Here is a 6,577-nt window from a genome sequence, read left to right as displayed (position 1 = left end):
ACATTGAGCTCCAAACTGTGGCCCTCCAGATATTGCAAAACTACAAATCCCAGCATTTCCACACAGCAAACTGCTGTGCAGGCATGCTAGGAGTTGTAGTTTTGCAAGATCTAGAGGGCCACAGTTTAGAGATCACTGCAAACAGCTGTCTGAAAATGCTGAGAGTTGTCGTTTTGCAACATCTGGAGGGCTACAGTTTAGAGACATATTATACAGTGGTCTCAGACTGTAGCCATCCAGATGTTGCTAGGCAACTCACTGGTTTCCGGAGGATCCAGGGAGCCGCAACGCCATCCTCTTCTTCCGTCGATCCCCGCCGACGATTGCCGCCTGCTGATGGGTAAGTGGACTTTGGCCACGGTCCCTGTCGGTTTCCCCGTTCTGCCCCGCCTATTGTGGGTGAGCAGAACGGGGAAACCAAAAGTTAAACCCCCCCCCCCCGCCCCCGATCTGCTATTCATCGTTGCTTCTTGACGACCAATAGCAGGGATAGGAGGGGTGGCACCCCTGCCACCTCATTCCTATCCCTTCAGGGGGATCGTGGGTGTCTTGGACAACCGCGATCCCCCTTATATTCCGGGTAACCAGGTCACCATAGACCCGTATGACCCGGAATCGGCGCAAATCGCCGGTGTGAATTCACCGGCGATTTGCAGCGATTGCCGAGATGGGAGTATCAGATGACCCCCCTGGGCATTTGCGCGGGGTGCCTGCTGAAAGACATCAGCAGTGGTGGGGACCGAAATTCCCACGGGCGTAGAGATACGCCCTGGGTCCTTAAGTACCCGGGAGCGAAGGCGTACCTGTACGCCCTGGGTCCCTATGTGTTTTTTTTTTATTTTTGCACTTTCGTTATTTCCTCCTCACCTTCTAAAAATCAAAACTCTTTCAGTTTTCCACCTACAGACCTATATGAGGGCTTGTTTTTTGTGCTACCAACTTTACTTTGTAATGGCATCAATCAATTCACTGCAAAATCTACAGCGAAACCAAAGACAAATTATGTATGGGACAAAATTGAAAAAAAATATGCCATTTTGTAATTTTTGTCAGCTTCCGTTTCTACGTAGCGCACTTTTCCATACAATTAAAATGTACAACCCAACTTATACAGCTTTTATTTTGTTTTACTTCTGTTAAAAAATTTTAAATTTTGCATAAAAATTAGTATGTTTCAAATTGTCTTCTTCTGCCCCTATAAGCTCAAGCTCAAGGCCTGGGCCACCAAACCTGATTTTGCCCCAAGGCCACCTGCTATCCTCTCCATCGGTAATGCTCCAAGGTAGGTAATGTCCCCAGTAGCTAGGTAGTAAGTAGTGCCCCCCCCCAGTAGGTAGATTGTAGGTAATGTCCCCAGTATATAGTGCCCTCAGTAAGTATTGCCCTAGTAGATAGGTAGTAGGTCATGCCCCCAGGAAGCAGGGCCCCCCAGGTAGGTTGTGCCCTCATGTAGGTAGAGGCCCCAGTAGGTAGTGTCCCCAGGTAGGTTGTGCCCACAGGTAGAGCCTCTTAAAAAAATACCACTCAACTTTTTGCCATTCCTGCGCTAAGGTCGGGCTCTCTGCAGCCCTGGAGTGGCATGGGACCTCTCTGGCAGGCCGTGTGATCAAATTACGTCATTACGGGACCTGCAGCCCAATCTACGCTTCTGTACGTTCATTATAATAGCTTTTTGCATGATGTTCGTACACTATTAGTGGAATATATGTACTGAAGCAGGAGACCGCTGTTTAAACAGCAGTTTTCTGCTTCTGTGCTGGGGCTGCTGCAGGGGAGCCTCGGTCCCTTACAGGGATACTGGCTGGACCCCTGACGGCGGCCCTGACTAGGCATCTTGCAGTAACAAGTTTACTGCTGAAAACTACTGGGATGGACCAAGGGTGATTCATTTCAGATGTTACGTGAGCTACTAAAGCTACATTTAAGTAGAACATTTGAAAAGCCTGGTCCCTAAGGTAAACTTTTGAATGCCTCCAAGAGAATTAACATTTTCCAGCTTCATAGGGAAGTTAAGGTGTGAGAAAAATGTCTGCCAATTTGCATAACTACATCTAGACCACCAAGTGTGTTCTTACCTTTAAACAGATTTGCTGAGGATTTTCCACATGGAAAGTTGCATGGCAAATCCACAACAGATTAACCCCTTTTATTTTAGCATTTTCGTTTTTTCCTCTTTTTTTTTTTGCAGACCAGTTGTCCTTTGTAATAACATCACTCATTTTACCATTAAATGTATGGCGTAACTGTGGGGAAATTGAAAAAAAAAAAACGCAATTTAGCAAATTTTGGAAGGTTTTGTTTTCATGCTGTACAATTTACGGTAAAAATTACATGTTTACATACTCTAGTTTTCTATAATTGTACTGCTTTAAAAAAATCTCAAACTTTTTATCCAAATTAGTGCGTTTAAAATCTCTTTGTTGAAGCGGTGGTATGAGGGCTCATTTTTTGCACCGGGAACTGTACTTTTTATTGATACGACATTTGTGTATATAAAACTTTTAATAAATGTTTTATAAAAAAATTTTGGAATGTGATGTGACAAAAAAGCAGCAATTTTTTATTTTTTTTTAAGTTTACGCTGCTCATCATACGGGATCATCAACATTATATTTTAATAGTTCGGATAGGATGCATAGGCCATAGCACTGTATAGCACAGTATTATCGGCCATCTTCTGCTCTGGTCTGCTCACTCTCAGACCAGAGCAGAAGACCCATGGAGATGAACGGAGGCAGGTGAGGGGACCTCGTCCGCCATTATGGATGATCGGATACTCGCAGCAGCGCTGCAGGTGATCGGATCATCGATTTTTCTGACCGCACTGCCGTGATCTGTATTGATCACAGCATCTGAGGGATTAATGGTGGACATAAGCACAATCGCTCATGTCCGTCATTAACGGCAGGTCCCTGGCTGCTGATTGCAGCTGGGACCTGCCAATCATGACACGAGCACCACTCCGATGCTCTCGGTCATGTACAGGACATAAATGTACGTCCTGGTGCGTTAAGTACCACCGCACCAGGATGTACATTTACGTCCTGCGTTGTTAAAGGGTTAAAGTTCCAGCAAGATAAATGTGATTTTAAAATCTCTTCTGCACACAATGGAAATGTTCATGACTGAAACTAGCCTGCATCATCTGCAGCCTTATTTATTTATTTTTTTCTAGTGTGCAATGCCCTTACAGATTTGGGCGTAAAATAAACTGTTAAAGGGGTACTCCGGTGCTTAGACATCATATCCCCTATCCCCAGCGGCGGGACCCCCGTGATCTTGCACGCAGCACCCCAGTTAAAATCAGTCCCCGGAGCATGTTCGCTCCGGGTCTGATTACCGGCAACCACGGGGCAGGCGGCGTGTGACGTCATGCCTCTGCCCCTGTGTGCCTCCGCCCCTCAATGCAAGCCTATGGGAGGAAACATGCTCCGGGGACTGATTTTAACTGGGGTGCTGCGTGCAAGATCATGGGGGTCCCCAGCGGCGGGACCCCCGCGATCAGGCATCTTATCCCCTATCCTTTGGATTGGGGATAAGATGTCTAAGTGCCGGAGTACCCCTTTAAGAACTGATATCATAACTTTTTTCATTGTTCAAATATTCTATCAGACCAGAGCACAAATTCATCAGACCCCAAACTAGACCAAGTAAAGAAAAGAAATCAGACTCCAGACTACACCCAAAATGCTTACCACCCATCTTCACTTCTGAGCACTGCCTTGTTAAAGCTCCTGACATAGGCTGGCATCAGAAACCTGTGTACCAGGCTGAGCCCAACCCCCCACGCAAATCCTCTCTCCTGCACTGTGTTTGTTACCTGCTCCAATATTGAATAAAGCCTGAAGATTTTGCATACTTCTACTGGGTGAGTGCTCCGATTCATTCTTTTCTACACGCCAAAACAGAACACCCATATGTGTCCAGTATCAATTTATATTAGAATTGAATTTAAGATGCATATTACTATAAGGGCTCCTTCACATTGCCGTCGGGCTCCGTTATACGGAGCTCTGTCGGCAAGTCAGTTGGAATGACGGGAGTTGAGCGGAGAAAAAAAAATAGTGCATGCACAATTTTTTTTCTCCGCTGAACTCTAGTAAATTACCGAATCCCTGACCGAACCCATTGAAGTCAATCTGTCGGGACACGGTGGAGTCTGTTGTCCTCCGACTCGTGTTTGGGGCCATTCAGCGCAAATATAGAGCCAACCAGGCCCTAAAGGGGACGGAGCACAACGGCAATGTTAACGTAGCCTAACAAAGCACAAATTTTTTAAAAGATTTATTCATAATAAGATAAAAAAAAAAAAAACACTTCATAGTGATTCACTTCAAATTGCTTAGAATATGAACCCATGCATATTTACTTGCAAGCTGCATACTTATTATAATAAAGGACAGAGTAGGTGGAGGCTCAAATTACTGTAGCCCTTTAATTCCTCCCTGCTCCTAGACATGCTTGAATATCTTACAATCAGAGTGTAGAAAATTTGATAGATAATAATGTCCTGTCAATACTGCGGAATTTGTATTGGTTGAACTTCATGGACATGTACTTTTTTTTCAACCGTTCTATGTATTGTTATAACTATTACTGTCAGAGACATGTTTACAATTTTAATCAGTCAGGGTCTGGGTACTGATAAACCAACAGATAGAAGAATCATGAAAAGTACTCAGCATAGAAAGCTGATCTCCAACAGCGAGGAGAGAGATGGAAAGAAAATCACTTAGTTTTTTCTAGCGATCGAGGGGGGCTCAGCACCCAGACCCAAAATGATCAAAATTCTTAACATGTTTCTGACATATCAGAAGTTGTTGCTTTTTTAATGATAGTAGCACTAAAAAGGGGTTATCCAGCATATTACATGTAAAAAAATAAATAAAAATAAAATAAACTTATCCAATTCCAAACCCTCTGGTCAGGGCAATTTCCTGGCTGAGCGTGGTCCAATGACTTCAACTCCCATGAAGCATTTTGCTCTTCCACTGCCTTTTGGCAAGCCATGGACAAGATCTTATAGGCTCTGCTGATAGAATGAGTAGTGTTCACCAATAACAGCATTAAAGTATTGGGCCAAGAATGGCCACCGAAGCAACTGAAAAGTGGGCTCAAGAATCATCAAAAAAATTAACTAATGGACTTTCAGCCAGCACAACGAGAGATAACTGGATACAGCTTCAAGGTGATAAGAGCATATTACTTAGTGATATTACTTTTAGTTTGGGGCTGATGTTGAATTATTTATTTTCTCTAGATAACCCCTTTTTGAGATGATGTGTGACCAGACTGTTGCTCCAATTTATCTGTAATATGGTATTCCTTATACCAGGGGTCCTCAAACGACGTTCCGCGGGCCACATGCGGCCTGCGGAGGACATTTATCCGGCCCCCTGGGTGTTTTTGCCGCTGCTGCCTAAGGACTTCCCTGTGTCCCGTGTCCCTGTGTCCAGCGAGCAGGACGTGCGCTGACCAGCTTGGTAAGTGTTACCAGTGACACGTCAGCTTCGGTACTCCGACCGCCGCTCCTCCGGTCCTGGGACCTACTGCTATGGTGGGAGCACTGAAGTGGGACAGTACACAGGCATACAGCCTCCAGCCATACACTGTATGGCTGGAGGCTGTATGTCTGTGGGGGAACATACTGACAGCCTAATGTGGGGGGAACTATATTGCCAACCTAATGTGGGGGGAACTATACTGCCAAATTAATGTGGGGGAACTACAACCTAATATGGGGGAACTATACTGCCAGCCTAATGTGGGGGAACTATACTGCCAACTAAATGTGGGGGGAACTATACTGCCAACCTAATGTGGGGGGAACTATACTGCCAAATTAATGTGGGGGAACTACAACCTAATTTGGGGGGAACTATACTGCCAACCTAATGTGGGGGAACTACAACCTAATGTGGGGGGGAACTATACTGCCAACCTATTGTGGGGAAACTACAACCTAATGTGGGGGGAACTATACTGCCAACCTAATGTGGGGGAGCTAAAACCTAATGTGGGGGGAACTATACTGCCAGTCTAATGTGAGGGAACTATACCGCCAAACTAATGTGGGGGAACTATAACCTAAACAAACAACAAAAAACGTGGTCTCAAATGGCTGGAGGTGCTCAACCCCAAATGCGGTTGTGCATTTATACTGGGGGAGCAGATCCTGCCCTTGTAGTCCGTTGCTTAGGGCGATCCCCAGCATAAAAATGCATACAATGGAGGATGCCTGCAGCGGACTACAAGTGCCACAATAGAATCCTACACCAGATAAACGGTGTGGATGTGTAACAATTAGAATAATACAATACAGGAATATGGGTGCACTACTGTGGTAGATGTATACAATGACATTGGCTATCCCTCAACACTTCCCTCAACTCTATGGTGTTTACCAATTTCCATTTACTTCACTGTTTGCCAAAAATGCGTCTGTGTCTCTTGGAATCACACCATGGATAAACTGGATCTTTCCAGATGAAATGCCAGTAAGCCATCCACATCTGAAGCAGACCTACCAGTTATGATGCCAATTTATGGTTTCTGCCAGGATCATCAAATTTGATTT

At 44.9% G+C, this 6,577-nt stretch overlaps 1 long non-coding RNA gene across 1 annotated transcript; it reads left to right on the top strand.

The window, feature by feature from the left end:
• Nucleotides 1–1,220: 1,220 nt before the first annotated feature.
• On the top strand, nt 1,221–5,441 carry LOC130356861 (uncharacterized). Its single transcript, XR_008889016.1, has 3 exons — nt 1,221–1,282; nt 3,613–3,868; nt 5,336–5,441. It is a non-coding gene; the product is annotated as an uncharacterized LOC130356861 (long non-coding RNA).
• The last annotated feature ends 1,136 nt before the right edge of the window (nt 5,442–6,577 follow it).

Source organism: Hyla sarda, chromosome 2, assembly GCF_029499605.1.
Source record: "Hyla sarda isolate aHylSar1 chromosome 2, aHylSar1.hap1, whole genome shotgun sequence".
NCBI classification, from domain to species: domain Eukaryota; kingdom Metazoa; phylum Chordata; class Amphibia; order Anura; family Hylidae; genus Hyla; species Hyla sarda.
Note: the sequence above shows the minus strand (reverse complement) of the source record. Positions and strands in the feature narration are given on the sequence as shown.